The 17,956-nt window shown below is 40.9% G+C and overlaps 1 long non-coding RNA gene and 4 other non-coding genes across 5 annotated transcripts, besides 1 other annotated feature; 4 read left to right on the forward strand and 1 right to left on the reverse strand.

Moving 5' to 3' along the window:
* Positions 1–4,034: 4,034 nt before the first annotated feature.
* Positions 4,035–4,100: a mobile genetic element.
* A 7,841-nt stretch (positions 4,101–11,941) lies between these two features.
* lncRNA:CR45096 (long non-coding RNA:CR45096) lies at positions 11,942–12,357 on the reverse strand. Its single transcript, NR_124917.1, has one exon. It is a non-coding gene; the product is annotated as a long non-coding RNA:CR45096 (long non-coding RNA).
* Positions 12,358–14,612: 2,255 nt separating this feature from the next.
* tRNA:Pro-AGG-1-5 (transfer RNA:Proline-AGG 1-5) lies at positions 14,613–14,684 on the forward strand. Its single transcript has one exon. It is a non-coding gene; the product is annotated as a tRNA-Pro (tRNA).
* A 265-nt stretch (positions 14,685–14,949) lies between these two features.
* On the forward strand, positions 14,950–15,021 carry tRNA:Pro-AGG-1-6 (transfer RNA:Proline-AGG 1-6). Its single transcript has one exon. It is a non-coding gene; the product is annotated as a tRNA-Pro (tRNA).
* Positions 15,022–15,763: 742 nt separating this feature from the next.
* Positions 15,764–15,835, forward strand: tRNA:Pro-AGG-1-7 (transfer RNA:Proline-AGG 1-7). The gene has a single exon. It is a non-coding gene; the product is annotated as a tRNA-Pro (tRNA).
* Positions 15,836–17,507: 1,672 nt separating this feature from the next.
* Positions 17,508–17,632, forward strand: tRNA:Leu-CAA-2-2 (transfer RNA:Leucine-CAA 2-2). The gene is made up of 2 exons: positions 17,508–17,545; positions 17,588–17,632. It is a non-coding gene; the product is annotated as a tRNA-Leu (tRNA).
* The last annotated feature ends 324 nt before the right edge of the window (positions 17,633–17,956 follow it).

Raw genomic sequence — 17,956 nt, forward strand, 5'->3', positions numbered from 1 at the left:
CTTAAATAAACAATTCACATTTAATTACGTCTAAATTTGGTTGCGCGAACAAACAGCGACGACAGCAGGAATAGGTCCGCAGTCTGGGTGGTTTACATGGCTGGCGCACGTCCTTAACCACCCAACCCACCGAAGATCCTGGCCAGCTCCTGGAAATGTCCTGGGCAGAACCGAACCGAACGTCGTCAATGAATGAGTGACTGAATGCCGACAAATTGGCAACACACGCGATGAGGCGACGTCCAGGAATAATAAGCATGAACGGGAGCAGTCCGAGGGGATAGGAATTATGGCTTCTTTAAATTACTTTGCGCCAAAGGATCTCCGGCTGTCCTGTCCATACAGCGAGGTCCTTTCGCAGAGGGTATTTTGGCAGTAATGAATTATTTGCTGGGCAATAAAATAGTGTGCTAATTTTGTTTAGCTTCTTCCGAAAACAAAGCATGGCGAGAAGAGAATGATAATTATAGCACAACGTCTTCCTATTTTTATTTGTCACAAAATTTTAAAAGTTAAGTTAAGTTGTTTGTGTGTTAATAATAAGACACTTACTTTCTCTTACTCTTTTAAAAAATACGCATTTCCGATTTGAAATCATTGTCTTTTAGGAAAATATCTTACTTCATTTATCAGAGATATTCTTACTACTAAGCACCTAGGTATTCAGAGCTTCGATCCTTCAATTCAGCTCCATTCAGATCAAATTCCCACTTTTCTCCCCCCAATCGCCGAGTGTTCCTCCTTTTGAGTTGGAGGCGAGCCAGTTGCTGATTGCATGCAATTGAACGGGCAAAGTTTTGCTAACAAAAGTCTCTGGGTGGCCCTGGCTTTGGATGGACTCGCCTCGTTCCGATAGTTGGTAATGCACCCTCAAATCGATAGTAATGGCGGTCTGCTTGGGGAGTTCTCACCCCCCAGATTCCCCTTCCGATGGTGCTGAGCTGTGCCAAAGCACTAAATAATTGCCCATATGTGCCCCAGGAGCAGAAGCAGAATCAGGAGTGAAGCCACCCTTTTCAGCAGCTACACGGTAATATTAAGTGTATAATCAACAAGTAATAGTATATAATATATCTTTTAATACATTACTTTCATTTATCTAATCATTATTCAGTGTTTGGTACACTTGAAGAAGCACCACAATAAGTTTAGCCAATATTTAAATCCAAAATGAATTTTTCCAGTGTACACCAGGGGTTGGTTGGGTGGTTCACACACCCCCATTCGTGCCTTGTTTCATCGATATTTCTTTTTTCAATTTATGCTCATTTATTCTATCAATTTAACGAAACATTCGCACACACTCGCACATGCAGATGGAAAATCTTTTGGGACACAAAAAGATTGCAACTCGTGCGTGAAGAAAAGGGAACTGGGCAGTCAGCAGGGTCGCAATCGGAGTGCTTGTGTTTGGAAAGCAAATATTTTCTGACAAGTGGAAGTCAGATGTCATATATATGCCAGGGGACTGGAATCTGGTTTTGGATCGGGATCGGGGGATTGCGGCGCTCCCAAAATGCCAAATGCTCGTCTCAATTGCTACTTGACATGCACACACACACACTCGCAGTCGGTGAAGTTGTCAAAAAAAAAAAAAAATGACACCCCCTCAGGAGATGGAGAAATCTTTGACATTAGAGCGAGAATACAACTGACAATTATTGGCTGACAGCTGACAAGGCCGATGTGGCGATTGTGGGAGTGCGGAGGTCACCGAAAGAATCCCCTGACAGTTCTGTTCAGCTGCCAACCTGCTAAATGAGTATATAACCTGTGCAATCAATCAGGCCTCTCTTTATTTTGGCATAATTACTTGCCATGGCACTTCCAATGTATTTCAGTATTCGCTTCAGAGTTGGTTTGATTATTATATGTTTTATGTATTCGAAACACAATATTATTTAAAACCCAGTCATGTTGCTTGAATATTATTCAATTCAGCTGGGTAGCAATTTACCATTTATTAACTTTGGGTATCTGTACTCGTTAATAGAAGTATCTAGTTTTTATATTAAATAATCTTCCATAACTATATCTTTAAATATGGTTTCCGAATATCTAAAAATACCATACAAATCATAGTTAAATATTTCAATATTTCAGTAGCCGTTGATATTCTAAAATCACCATGTTATAGAACTAGAAATATCTTTCGAAAGTGTATAAAATAACTCATTAGTCTTAAAATGAGAATTGCGAAAAAAGTAGAACGTTGGAGACGAGAAACCACCCCGGGAATGTCAACGCTCAGAAGACTTGTTGTACGATGTTTAATAATTTATGTATTTCCGATTTATGTCCGCGCATTTTTCGTTACACCATCCACTTCCTGTTTACCTCGGCATCAGGCTCTGCATTTTATTTCGCCCATCCCACCCCCTCGAATTGGTCCCTATCAAGTCTTTTTCTTTGGGGGTCTTGAGCTCATTTATATGCGTGCAGCGTTGCGAAGCGCACTTATTGCGACCGGGGGACACTTGGGTATTAAAAAATGCCAGACTACGGGGCACTCGCCATTCTCCAAGACCCCCGCCCAACCCAAGGCCAGCCCAGTACAACCCCCCCCGAACGCCCAATCACCCTCCCTCAACCTATCTATTGGCACCAGTCAACGAAGCATTACTACTACGACCCACCCGCTCCACTGTCAGTCAAAAATTGTATTATGCACAAGTTGTTTTGGTTCCATTCTGCGCGGAGTAAGCATGCTTATGGTACCCCCATCTCAACCGAAGAGCAGCTTTTTATTAAGAAATCATCGTTGATTGTGTGGAAGGAAATAATGTTGATTTTACATTTTGCAAGTGCGTCGTAGGCCGGGCTTTTCGTGGGGGTGACTTCCCACTTTCCATATTCTACATGTTCTTGTCGCGTTGCGGTGGCAAGTTTATCATAATAATAGGAGGCACACTTTCGAGTACTTTGGGGAATTCCACGGAGAAGGGGGAAATACAGTCTATTAAATTTATGACTAATGCATGATGTCTTCTCGATGTAATGGGCTTTTCAATAGACATCAGATTCTCTAAGACAGGCTTTCAAAAGTAAAGACGTTGTTTTCAAGGCAAGCATGTATTTAAAAATGAAAATGAAATTTCATACTTTCATACAACTAATTAAAAAATACCTAATATCATTTTATGATATCCTCCACTGGTTTCACCCTTGCAAAGGTTGTATCCCGAATACTTTAAGGATATACGCCAGAACTTTCTTAACCATGACCGATTTCCCCCCAAAGGTTCACTCAAATGCCTTGCATAGGAACGATGAATGACTCTTGAGAAAAGTGTATAAATCTTTCGTCAGACATTAGTGCAAAAACAGTGGGCTACAGAAGTATGTGCCCTCGACTTCGGTTTGGTTATTCGCCAAAACGAAATTAACACAAATTGTGTGAGGCAAATTGCTGTTATGGATGTTGCTGTTTTTGTTCCTGTTTCTGTTTCTGCTGGGGTGTTGTGCATAATCGTTAATGAATTATAGTGTGTATAAATGCCTGCCCCAACCCCCTTTTTTGCCATTGGAGAACCCCTTGCGTGTAGCATGTGTTTATGGCCATATGACTCTGGCCTAGTTCTCTGGGTCCTGGATCCCTTCTGCTCGGGACTCTAATGAAATTTTCACGCTGCCTTTTGTTTTAATGCATTCCACACACCCAAGAAACAATCACAATCCCAAAAGCCCCCCGCCATATTTCCCTTTGTTTGTCGGGGTTTCCGTGTTTGTGCATTAGGTTTGTCGTTTTTCTAATTTCCAACCCTCGACTTTTGGTTTTTGGCAGTGCTATCCATTAGTCACGCGCCGTATCAAGGTGCTGCCATCTTGTGTTCCCAATTTCGACCGATGACCACACCTCCGCCGCCCCGCAGCACAACGTTATCCTTCGGCATTAATTGCTTTTTCATAACAATAATTTTTCTTCATTTAGGTTTTATAACAAATGCGATATTGTTAGCCGCAATTAAGGAACACGAAATACACTGTCAAGATAAGAGATTTATAAAATGTGTATTTCAACAATGGTAAATTGTATTTAAAAAACACGGGAGAACGCTAACGTCAAGTACCTCGACTATCAGATACCAGTTAATAAGCTAACATATACATACTTTTCTACAAATCTATTATATTATTTGACTATTAATAATATTTTAAACAACAACGATATGTCTATATTTTCAGGAACAATTGTCTACTGAAATGAATCCGTTTGTTCAATGAATCCCACTTTTTTCTATACATTTTGAAATATTTTCTAAACTTGCTTATTTTTTGCGAAACCTAAAAACAGCATTTTTCAAAGCTGCAAGTCTTTGAACCCACTCTTAATCCTTTTTCATGGCTGAAAGTGAGCATTATGTGGAATACTTTGACTTCCTCCACGCCTCAATTTTCTTGACTTGGCCCCAGCGCATCATTCACACTTTGTTTGCTGTTCTTTCCTTGGAAAACCCCTCCAACCATCGACATGCATAAAACATTTTTGCCTTCGTTTTTCATTCATTTGAATTGAAAAGCTTTTCGCAGCGATTTGTTATGCAAGCTTAGAAAACAAGCACAAAACAAACAAAATGTTAAAAAACAAAAAAAAAAAAAGGGTAAAGAAAGGAGCAGTAGAACAAGGCAGATAGATGGAAAGGAGCAGTCGAAATGAAACCTGACGCTGAAAATTTGTTGAATGCCTGGCGAAAATCCCCCCCCAATTTCCCCATTTCCCATTCCCACTTTTGGTGCCCGTTTGTTTGTTATCAACTTTGTTGCTGTAAAATGTAATTGCATATGCAGCCACGCTTCAAAGCTCGCTCACAGAAAAAAAAAAGAGACGAATGGCAGCGAGGCCGGCAAACATTTTTCGCAATGGAGCTCCCCCATTTTCCCGCTTTACCTCGGCTTCCCATGCCGTTTTCCCATTGCTTCGACTGAGGTTATTAGTATTTTTGATGGTGTTTTCCGTTTGAACAATTTCTGGTGTGAATTTCCACCAAACAATCCAAGCAAAATAGCTAAGAGCGGGAATTGCAATTGGATTTGGACACATTGGGTTAATCGAGGGGCAAGTTCTCGTTCTGGTTCTTAATAAATCCAAGAAATTTTCGAACTTTTGTCACATTACAATATAATGAAATCTAGAGAGCAATGCATAAGATTTGGATTGAAGAATTCAATCTAAAATAAAGGTTTTACCATCATTTGAAAATTCTATGTACCTTGCTTTTCTTAATTATTATTATAATATATTATGGCAATAAATTCAATTATTTGTATTTGAATGATAGTATATTAAATATTCCTAGCATATTTAAATTGGTTCAAAGTCTTCTTTAAACAGCTCTTAAAGCTCAGCACATTTTGCACTCAACCCACTTTTGGCATCCAACTAAGCCCCTTACCGTATCAACAAGTCCCCAAAAAAAAAGAACCCATACTCCAAAGCCCCAATTGTTTCCCTACCCACCACCCCCCCTGAAAAAGTTGCACAATTTGTTGTCAGTTTTTCTTGTTATTGCCGTTCAGCCATTTCGGGGGCTTCTGAGCCAAAACTATTTTTGGAACACATCTATTTTTTCAGCTTCCATTTAATCCTTTGAATGTTTTATTGCTTGCGTAGTGCGGGGTGGGGGGGCGAACAAGGATTCAGGGAATATCATAGCAAGTTAAATTTTTTTACGGCGCTGACTGCCAAAATAAACTATTTACACGATAGATACTATGTAATACCCTCGCGCATAGTTTCAACAATCGCATAAAGCTGAACAAACAAAAGTGGAAATCTCTAAATAATAAATTTGATACAACGTAACAAATTTTCAATGCGTCGTTTAAAAACTTGTTCACTGTCATGTTTTTCTGGTCCCATTGTTTCCGTATTGGGGATGCCAGTGGAATGGAGGGACCATGGGTTTAGGGATTTGTTTTACGGCATACCAAAAATGTCTGGACTCCTGCCGAATTCCGGTTCGCAAAGTATTTGGGCATAGGATAGGAAATAGTTTGCTTAAAAGCGAATGCCCCGCCCATGGTCGAGATATTTTGGTAATTTTAAAGTTCTGAGGCGCGTTTGGAGCTCATCAAGTGGTTGGCATCAATTATGTTCAATCTGGCAAACAGATCTTATCCACTCGCACATATTTGGAGCCGTAATCCCACGTCCAACTGTTCCGCACATAAATTGCTGTCTCGACTGGCATTACACGTTGTTATCCGCTGCATTTACGTTTTCAGGCGCGATTTTTCGCTGTCGATAATTAAGCTTAAAATATACTCGTCTATGGGATTATGTTTTTAATATTTTATGATTTTTAATGGCACACTTGTTTCACGTGCTCGATGTTGAATATTTAAAGGCGAGCGCAACACGCACATAAAAATAAACCGTACTCATTCGCAGTTCGTGTCAAAATATGAAATTCGAAAATATCATCAGTGTTTATGTGTGTGAAGCGAAGCATTTTTAAATGCATTTCGTGTCGGCCATCGAATGCTGCGTTGGAAAATCCACACGGCTTAAGGCACTCAAACCAATGCAAAGAATCGCTTTATTTAACTGAAATCAGCATGGGTAAATACAACTATCGAAAAATCAGAGTAATATTCACGCAACCGGAGTTTTCCGTATTCGAGAACCCAAATTAAACCCTTGCGATTTCATCAGCTGTCGGTGTCAGGACTTTAATCCCAAAACCGCCAGTTGCCCGCCCCAAAAATTAAGTATAATTAAGTTCTTGGAAAATCATGACCCAACGCAATGGAAATTCTGGTCAATCGGTAACATCACAAGTCAGTCGATTCTCGAGCTGTTGACACAATTTTCCCCTTCCTTGTCGTTGTGTGTTGTATACAAATATTTGAAAAATGTATTTTTAATTGCACAAAGTCAAAAGTTTCGTTAAGCCTTTTTTGGCATAATTACCAGCGACAAGAGGGAATGCCAATAATGGAAATCTGCTCCTGTACCTCCTGTTCCTCCTTGAGTCCTGCAGCAGGTCCTGATTTGAGCTCCTGTTCTTTGACTTCCTGCCTCTGACAGGCACTCCTTGCGGCGACTGTTGATGCATATTCAGCAGGCAGGCAGAAAGGATCCTTGAGTCGAAAATATTACATAATTATTCAGCCAAGGAGACGAAGTCCCAGCTCGCTACCCGGCGTTTTCGGGTGTTTGATGACCCTGTTTATGAATACGTTAGCATTAATTAACTTTGATTTAATTAAACGAGCCACCGAGTCAGGGCCAGACATCAAACCAGTCGGGACCTTGGTCATTTTCCGTGTCAGCCGCCTCCTGCCGTCCTGCCACACTTGACATGACTCTGCTGCCCCATCCTCATCCAGTTTGTTAATCTCTTAACCCGCCGTCGTCGTGGTTTTGGGCTCCTTTTGCGGCTTGGCGCCGCCGATTTCGCACCACCCAAGGCAGCCAACTGGAAGAGCAGTCTCAAAAGACGGAGCAGACCGGATAGGAGGAACGGAGCCACCGACTGCTCTTTTTCTTAACGCTGCAGCTTGGCACTCCTCAAGTGGAAAATCCTTTTCGCCTATTTACGTGGCCTTAACAAGTCAACATTTCATACATATAACCCGGGCCAAGGTGGGGTAGTTGTCTTTGAGTTGGCCTGAAAGCGAAATGACTACTTGGTTGGTTGCTGCCGCTTTAGGTGGCGCCACCAGTGGTTTTTTGATTAATAAAATTATATTGCATTTAAGAGCTCCGATGCTCTTTGGCTGAATCATTTACACAGAGTAAGAAAAGTTTAAGTAACTTATTATAAATGGAGCAAACAAAAGTAGGGCATTAAAATAAAAATAGATACACATAAAAGTAGTAAATGTGTAATCGAAGTGTTTTCCTTTAATAGATTCATTTTAAACATTGTAATAAGTTTGTTCATAGAAATTTAATGAAAGATGTTTAGATGTTAGTAATAAAGATAGAATGTTATAAAAACGATCATGCTGCGGCTATTACTTTTATTTTGCGATTTTCCAGCTATTTGGTTCTAGTTCCCATGGTCCTGCCTCATTTCATATGCGCTTTGATTGTGCTTTCATTTGTTCCATCGCCTTGCGCGCCTTTGTTTATTTGCGTTAATAAATTAATTAATTGCCTCGCGGCTAGTCAACAACAGAGGCAGCAGCAGCGGCAGCGAGAAAGAACCAAAATAAATAAGCAAAATATTTGCTTTAATTTACAAGCATAGGGAAGGGAAAAAGAGACAGTCGCTCGACGTGGGAAAGAGAGGCAAGGAGACACCATTCTGGTGGAGGTGCCATACCATACCATCCTTTGTGGGGCCCGTTTTCGTTTCCATTTACAAATTGCATTAGATTAAAGCGCGATAAACGCGGGGCGCGTTCACTTGGCATGATTTCGACTTATTTGCACTTACAAAAAGGCCAAGCAAAGTGGCAAAAGCCCCCGATGCTCGGCTATATTTTCCACGCCATGCACATTTTTATGAAACTGGCAACTGGCGGCCATGTAGAACATGGTTAATTAGCAATTAATGAAGCGATAATGAAGCCAAGATAAACGACAAACCAGTCGACGAACACGATGATGACGCCCAGTGTTGGCACTCTAATCTCGCAGGTATTAAGAATGTAGTTCAAGGAACTAAAATAAGTGGACATCCACAGTGAAAAGATACATTATTTCGGATGCATTAATATGGTATACATTTTCAAAGGTCTAAACAAAATGGTTCTATGTACAAATGTAGGTTTAAAGTCTTCTCCAAGCTGACCTTTCCATTAGCTATGTATCTACCTCCATCTCTGGATTTTGCAGTGGCCTTGGAAAGGGAAAAGGACAAAAGGATGAGGAAATGAGGGAATGAGAGGAGCCACTTCAGCTTGGTCACTTCAGATGGTTATATCCTATCACAATAATACTCCGCATAGTAGAGAGCCACGTCCAGACTTAATGCGCCCCAATGAAACTTATTATTATATATTATTACCACTTCATCGGTTTATTTTCCTAATTGAATTTGTAATTGTAAAGTAGCTATGATATTCCTTAAAATTGCGTCATACAAGTGTCTGGAACTCAACAAAAAAATCAAGTATATATCATTTATCATTAATATATATCATTAATTTTTAAATAAATAATGCGCTCCATATAAATTTCCTTCTGGTTAATTACCATCCTCATTGACCTTGGTCCATCTCTGGATTTGCGAACCTACGCTTGTTTTTGCCACTGTTTATTTTTTCACTTTTTTCCAGCTATCCTCCTTTAAATTAAAATTTTTTGTTTTTTCAGTTGCCAGTGCTTGCCGGTCTCCTACTGTCCGGAATTCGTCCACCAACCGCCTCGCCCAGATCCCATTTTCAAGCGCGCGAAATTGTATCATTTCCTCAGAAAAAAAAACCATCTCTTTTCGGTTCATTTTTTTCTGTGTGTGTTGGTTTTATTTTAAGGCTAATTAGTTTGCCGGTGCCGCTTGGCCTGAAAGTTTCCTGTCACTTGCAGTGGCAAAAGGCGTTGCCAATTAGGTCTTGCTGCTTCTGTGGACAGACAGTTTTGACCTTGGCGCTGTCGATTGGCTCGGGAAGTTTTCGCTTTTTCGCTGTGTGAGCGCGGATTTGGGGCCTCCAAATTAGCTGGAAATTAAAAGCGTGCCGACCCAGAGTTTGGACCAAGATGTGTGCCAGCTCGCGGCTAATGAAATTCCCATTCAAGTGGGCTTGAATTCTAAAAATCTAAACTGCTATAGTTTCAGATCTTTAAGACCAGACTAGGTTTCTTTATTAAACTTGATACAAGCATGAATTCCAGTCTTAATGCAAGCAAAACTTCCTTGTTGGCATTCCCGTATAATCAAAAGCGATAGCATGCAACATTACCAAGTCAACGGAACCACATCGATCAACTGCACTGTCTCCACTCCCAAAATTATTCCCCCATCAACTTTACAATGGCTTTCGATATCTGCTGGTTGGCTTCCTCTTCCTTATGACAGCACTAGCCGATCTAATTTTCATGTTGTTTGATAGAAAAGTCTTGTACTGCAGTCGCGCTACAAGGCAGGAATTTATCACACAGCACACTGCATCAGCACTCCCTCGACATCCGATGTTGCAGTTGCAGTTGCAGATGCCGATGCTGCATTTGCTTCATTTGCTGCCCTGGCTCCGACACTCTTGCCTGCTTAAATATTATCAAAAACTGTGTATCTCGGGGCTCGGAAGCTTCCTGATTCTGTCGGGGCTTGTTGGATCGACTGGGCATAGCAAACATGCTCACAGTTGTTGCCGCAGGGACGCTTCACTGGCGATCGCAGCAACAGGAAGGCAAAACGGGAATCCTAGAAGATCACGAACTTACAAATACCCTGCGGATCTACAGCTGATCAAATAATATTATAGGATGATACAAATATAAGGAAGGCTGGATCTCTATCTTTTAGATTGAAATCCCATGTTCAGTAAAATAAAATCGCCAAACAAATGCGAAGCTTTATACCTATAACTACAGCTTACGTATCCAACTAGTTTAAGGTTTGATGTTTAATGGTTCAGTAAAGATACCTTATGATTGGGTATGATAACTGCAACATCCACAACTGTTGCTGCTGCTGCTGTTGTTGCTGCGGCGCTGTTCGAGATTAAACAATGATTGCATTTTCATTTGCATTTTAAGTCACGGTGCAAGCAAAGCAAAGCAAGGCACAAGAAGTCAGAGGGGTCGAGATCTCACTTGGCAAGTGTTGTTGTTGCTGCCAATAGCCAACTGGCAACAGCAGCAGCAACAGCAGCAGCGAAATTCACAACAGCAGCAGCTGTTGCGGCGGTGGCTTCTCCATTTCAGCGAACAGGATTGCTTGGGCCGAAACTAAACACATGCCGCCAAGATTGAAATGCAAATCAGTTAATGTTTCTGGGGCTAGTCAGAAATCCTTGGAGAGGATTGAAAATTATATTGGTGTGCCCTGCCACTAAATGTCAGCTAAGGGATTTAGCCTAGAGATTTTTTCATAACAAATCCAATAAATAGCTCAGAAAAATAAGTGTATGCTTATATCATATTTTACTCTACGAATTTTAGGCCATTGATAGGACTTCATTCTGTACTTAATACTTATACTGTACCTTCCCTTGCTAGCTGTTATTATCTAATTGGCTGAGCCTGTGACATCAGGCTGTTTTATTTCTTTGGCCAGCATTCTTGCCTGCAATAATTCAAAGGCAAACAAATACCGGACCTTAATGCCATCGCGGCTCCGGCTCGTAAAAATGAAAATTTGTGCGACAGATTCTTTTTTTGCGAGGGACTAATCTTGGACAACAGCTGCTAGGGGTCGTTTGGCCCTCGGCGAGTGTCCTGTGTCCACTCATCTCGATTACGAGGTGTAAATTTACTGACGCACATAAAGCCATTTGGCCATTCGCCGTCCTCTCGTCGTCGGCTCCCCAGTTCTCCTAATCCCCGGCAGCTCAAAATCCAATTCATATATTTACCGCTCGCCGAGGGGAGACATTGAGCATTATGAGCGTTAAGCTATCCTGGCCATTTTACGCTACGGCTGGGGGTAAAGCTTTATAAATTTTGATGATATGTGTGAGGATTGCTGCTCATTTGTGCCCGGCTTCGTGGCGCAACGTGTTGCCGCTTAATGTGCGGGATTTGCTGGACTTTGCACTGGATGACTGTGGCTGTGGATATGGAAGGGTCCTCGAGACCCCGAAAGTAGATGGTGTCCCAAAAAGAGTTAAACGGTGGCAAAAGTGTAATCGACACAGCTGGACAGTTCGTTTAAGTGCGGTTTTAAATTGACTGATGGACTAGGCAAAAGTGTAGTACTTTAGCATATGCAAAAATATAAAAATATGAAAATTACCAGATTATTAATATGATTTAATAAAAGCTATAAAAATAAGAGCAATCGTATAAGAAAGATTGTGCCAAAATGTAACATAACTTTGAAATATTTTTAAAAATCTTGAGTAATTCGCTGAACATGACATAATCTCATTTCACTTTCCGTAGATTCCCGAAGCACTACCTTCACATCTCCACCGGCTTATTGCCCACAAAGCCACCCATTGAGCCACTCGCAGTGTCTTGGCTCCTCGAAAAAGATTGCAACATTAACACTTACTGCACACGTCCTCGAGCAAGCACTACCACCATTCACCCTCCTCCTCTGGAGGCAACCTTTGGCCCCTGGCATCACACGTTGTGATGTGTGCCAGCTCCAGCTCCAGGTCCTCCATCATCATTATTATCATCATCATCGGCATCATCAACGCCCGGCGTCATCTGCGGCCTTTATCAATTCACCTTCCTTTGGCGAGCCTCCTCTTCTGGCTGTTTACATAACCAAGGCGGCATGCCACTTTAGTGGGCGTGCTGCAAAACGTAAAAGAAGAAAATACTATTAATAAGAAAAAATAAGAAAAAAGTGTAAAATTTGTGTTAAAATTAATGCACGACCGGTAGAGAAGGCTGCGCCTTCCCTACGCTAAGTAAACTGGCCTTTCATCGGGTTTTGGCCATATATTTCCATTCGCCAGCCACCAATGTCGATCATCGAGCCCGAGATGCTGGTGTAGATTTTTCGAACCCATAATTACCGGGCTGTGTGTGCAAATATGTATATATCTATATATCTATATATATATATATAGAAAATTGTTGAGGGCAGGCGTGCGGAGGTCTAGCCACGTTTTCTGGCAGATCCGAGCATGATTTAAAGGGCGACGGCCCAGTCCTGTCTATTGGCTTTGTTGTTGAAAGTGATTGTACTTTATAGATTGTAAGCCTTTGTTGATTCGCATTCTGCAGCACTGTAGTTGTAGTCTCTGCATTTGCCAACGTTGTGCAACGTGTCAGGCATGTTTGCCTTAGAAGCCGCCACTCTGGTGGCTTTTGGCCACGGGATGCAGAATGTGGCAGATGCCTCGGGAGGTGGTTGAGTCATGCATGGCAGCGAGTGGGAAATTTGGAGGAGGCCAGGTCTTGGGAAGGGCAAAAAATTAGTTTGAAATGCAGGTTGGTACCACAAGAAGAATTTCAGAAAATAAAAGTTTGTATGTAGGAGACTCTCCATGAGCAAGCTGGCATCGAGCACGATTCACAAAGCATTCAAAGTTGCTTGGAATTTGCTTTGAAAATGAGAATATATTTATTAAAATGTATATTAATAGTCCTACTACGGAACTCTGGCTTCTCCAATCATTTATCCTTCTCAGCGACCTCTCTTAGTCAAATCCCATGATAAATCCATTAGGTCTGGGCTTGGCATAGACCATTTAAACATTTAATATATAATTACGTCATCATTATTAAGTCTCTTCTGGCTCTGGAACGGAAATCCCCCAGTGACTTGGACCATTAACAATGCCACGGAGCTGTCACCTACAGGGCACCGGGATGATCAACATCAACCCTTAAACCAAATGCGCAGTTTCCACCGAATGAAAAGAATACAATTTCCCAAGAAAACGAGCCATTGAAGAGTAAAATAGCCATAGAATAAAGCTCTCGAAAACCTAATGAATTCAAATGAGCTAGCAAAGTTCACGGCCCCAAGGCCTTTTCACTTACTGCGATTGAGGATATCGTGCCGTATTAATTAGGAGAACCACTTACATCGTTTCTGATGGTCTGCAGTTAAAACAAGGCAGCGCTAAAATCATAACAGCTGTGACGTAACAAATGGCAACAACGGGGGGTTTCAAGGCAGCACAGAAATCAACCACTTGAAATTCTTTTTTATGCCAGCCAGAATTAAGACATAAAACATTCCCGTGCGGGTTTCCGGCGACCCCGTCAACCCCTAATGAAGCCATCAACTCACGTAACTTGCCACAGTTGCCACCAAAAGTTTCTTCCCTCGCCGTTAGCGAGTGTGTTTTTGACCATATAAGGATAACGAGGAGAGGCTTTTGATGTTGCCTAAGCATTTTGGCAAATATTTGCCCGGAGATCCAATCCATTCAGGGTGGCTCTCAAGGTACAAATTGAAAACTTTAAAGGGCTGCAAAAGACGGAGAAAAATCACAAAAATCAATGCGGGTCACCCCTGGTTAAAAAGAAGCAACAGCTATCCCTAAAAAATAAAAGACCAATGCACTTTGTGAGTTGAGACCACAACAAATAATGTTAACGAGCCCGCGGTTCGTGCGATTACAATCAGTGACAGAAGGCAAACCCAACCCCGAAAACGATCTAATCTCACAAAAACCCAGAGAGATTTGCAAGGTCCAGTGTCTGACCCGTTGGCGGATTTTTTCAGGGTCCACCACCATATGTCCATAAGCAATCAACGAAAATGTACTTGGGCATATGTTGAATAAAGTGCATTGAGGCAAGGGTTTCTAATAAATCGGCGAGGAGGGTAACATGAGCTATTAACAGTTAATTGAGAACATTTATGGCCAGCTAAAAGCCTCTATAAACTCAGTGACAATAGGGGATTTGTGAGATGGCCATTAATGAGCCCTCCAAAACTTGACATTATACACGAAACGAGTTTAAATAAGAAAACTTTCGCTTTTTAACTTAAGACCACATGCATATCACGTTTTATATAGTATTTAACTCGAAATCGAATTTCGAACATTCCATTTATAAAAAGTACTTTCGCGGCCGTCGTTCAACTGGCTCGTTGGTCTAGGGGTATGATTTCCGCTTAGGGTGCGGGAGGTCCCGGGTTCAAATCCCGGACGAGCCCAAGTGCAGTATATATTTTACCAAGTTTTATTTTACCTATATTTGGACTACATTGATTGATTTAAATCCTTGTGATCATATTTAAGCGTGACTTCTACCCTGGCATTATTTCTTATAATGTATAAGCCGAGATAAATATTAGGGTCACGTCATCGATGTTAAAAGCTATGCATGCAAATTAATTAATATTTAAAATAAACTTAATCTTATTGCTTTTCTTCGTTTCTGAGACTGATATAAATTAGTGTGGTCTGCGTTTCACAACTGGCTCGTTGGTCTAGGGGTATGATTTCCGCTTAGGGTGCGGGAGGTCCCGGGTTCAAATCCCGGACGAGCCCAAGGAAACCAATATTTTGTACTTAATATAAATGAATGGATTAACTAGTTTTTTATATCATATCAGAATATCAGCATATTATAAGTTTCAAAATGTATGAAAGGGATGCATAATGAATTTAAATAAATCATTTGGTCAGAACTATATTAATTTAAATACATATAAGAAAAAATTCAATATCAAATGTTTAAATCCTTTCAGTTTTTAAAGTGCTACAACTTGTTTAAGGCTATTTCAAAGTCATAGAGGTTGCAAAGATATTCGATCCTTTAAATAATAACAATTACTTGGTTCAGACCAAATTGGTTAAAAGGTAAGCCGAGTCGGCTCGATTACAGTTTCATTCGAGAAGGAGGGAACACAATGTAGCAGTAGACGGATTGTCAGACGGGAGCCACAGAAATTGCAGACTGAAGCATTAAATGCATGTGTCTGCGACTCTTTGAGCTCTTAATGGAATACCGACGACCTTTGGAAAAGGGTGCGAGATACACTATAAGTTTAAAATTATCTTAAACCTTTAGTGAAAGAAAATGGTAAATGTTTAAATATTTTTGTAAGTTTTTCAATACATGAAAAGTAGGTTTACAGTTCGAAATTCGAAACATTATACAGTAAACCCGTTTGAAGTCAAAAGCCATTAAGTTGAGACATATGCAGCTCACCTTTGATCAGTCCTACAGTCAAGTTCGAATTTCGAACATTTCTTTGATAAACAGTAGTTTGGCGGCCAATATTCACCTGGCTCGTTGGTCTAGGGGTATGATTTCCGCTTAGGGTGCGGGAGGTCCCGGGTTCAAATCCCGGACGAGCCCAAGCTATTTACGTTTTTTGTAATTGCATTGATATTCTTTTGTTGAATTAAATCTACAGAATTTTTGTATTTCGGAGCGTATTTTTCTCAGTGTCCAGACTGCCAATGCCCGGCGAATGAATTTTATGCATTGGAAATTAACACAACAAACTTTTCGGCTTGGCTGACCAAGCAGACACCGGCAGACCAAGAGCTCATGGCTGTCATTACCCGAAATCCATTTGCGCCCCCCGGGGCTCGAGGGGCATTGTAATAATATGGCACTCAGCCCGGCCCCTTCTCATTCGCCATCCCATGTATCCGATTGCAGTCCATAACAGCTGGAAGCACGTAAATCTCATTGTTTCGATGCGTTTTGCATGCGTTTGAAGTGTCTGGTTGTCGATTCCGATTTCGATTTCAATGCCGGCGTCTGCCCCAATCCTCTCGCCCCTCCGCCCCTCACCAACCTCACAATCGCCATCACCCTGCCCCAAGAAGCCTGCATTTGAAAGCCTGCCTCCGCATGGGTAGTTACTTTTCGTAAACCATATTGAGATACCCATTGGCAAGAAGAGGTCAAGTGCGCGGGTAAATGTTGTTATTAAACGACATATACTAAAATTGTTTTAAAATAAATTGTGTAAGTAAATTCCTACAGGTCCATTTTAGCGTAAGGTGAAAAGATTTGTTAAACTTGTATTATTTTCGTATAAACGAAAAAAACAAAAATAATAATTTGTGAGTTGTTTCAAAATCTCGTTACATTTACTTGTTAAATTTTAAATTTTCTTTTTTATTTAGCACTAATTGTTTCAACTAATCGGTATCTTCCTATTCGAATTCGCTTTAAAGTTTAAGCTCTTTTATGATTTTACTGACAAATATGTACATCACAGCAGATGGCGAGGGGCTGAATAAAGTCTGTGGTTTCAGCACCCGGCGACAAAGAGGAACAACTCGCTTCACTCCTTAGCCACAGCCAGCGGGCTCTGCAATTGACTTGAACTCGTGGCGCATCAATCGAGTGTGTTTATATTGGGTGTGTGCACTGAGAAAGATTAGGGCCAAATGTGATATGGCGATAGACGAAATAGTAAAATGTGAATGCTGTACTAATTGACTGTTTTTTTTTAATTTCAAATATTGACAGACGCACTTAATTGTGTGTAAATTAAAAATAAGTAAACATTTAAATAAGTTGACACTTATTATGTGTATACACATATTCTCACTTTCACTACAGTGTTTTTGTTTTTCATGTGCATGAGTTTGTCGAGTGTGGTTTTTTGTTGTTGCTGGGCTGCGGTTTGGGTGATTTTTATGATGAGGCCCCCGGGCAACAGAGGACAAGGCTCGATTCGGTTTTGATTGCCCTGCCGGAAACGGTGCTCAGGTTACGATTTAGCAGCGATTTAGCCGAGCGTGAAATGGCAACTGCAGCACTTAACCACATAGCAACCGGCAATAGTGACACCAGCACAAACACCAGATGCCGCCGAGCTTTTATCACCTTTTTTGGCCGAATGTGTGGATGGCATTTCCATTTCCCATTTTCCATTTCCCCGCACTTGAATATATATATATTTTTGTTGCTTGTAATGCTAACTTTTCTCTCATATCATCGCTTATGTAATTGCTGTTCTATAAATAGCCCGCAGCGCAAGGGGATAAAGTGTCGCCGAATCGCTAATGTCAGGATGGCCGAGCGGTCTAAGGCGCCAGACTCAAGAGCGAAAGTCTCTTACCTTTCACAGCAAGGTTCGATTGAGCGTTCTGGTCCTCTCTGAGGGCGTGGGTTCGAATCCCACTTCTGACAAAGTTTTTTTTTTTTAATATTCACAGTTTACTCTTGGAAGAGTTTAGAAACAATTCCAAATTCATAAAATTCGATTATTAAATGTGTTGGGATTCCTATTAACTATTATAATTTCAAAAGCATAAATCGTACAATTTTTCATTCTATGCTCTAAAAAGCCCTCTTTTGGATTGCATAGATAATTATGTCTGGTTCCCTACTTTATACTATCCCCTCTCTTAAATAATCCTATATCCTTAGCCCAATTGCTTTTCGCCTGATTTAATTCAGCTGTCTTTGTATATCCCCACTAAGCCCAAAGTCTGATTGCGCACCTCATAAACC

The sequence above is a fragment of the Drosophila melanogaster genome, chromosome 3L (assembly GCF_000001215.4).
Source record: "Drosophila melanogaster chromosome 3L".
NCBI lineage: Eukaryota > Metazoa > Arthropoda > Insecta > Diptera > Drosophilidae > Drosophila > Drosophila melanogaster.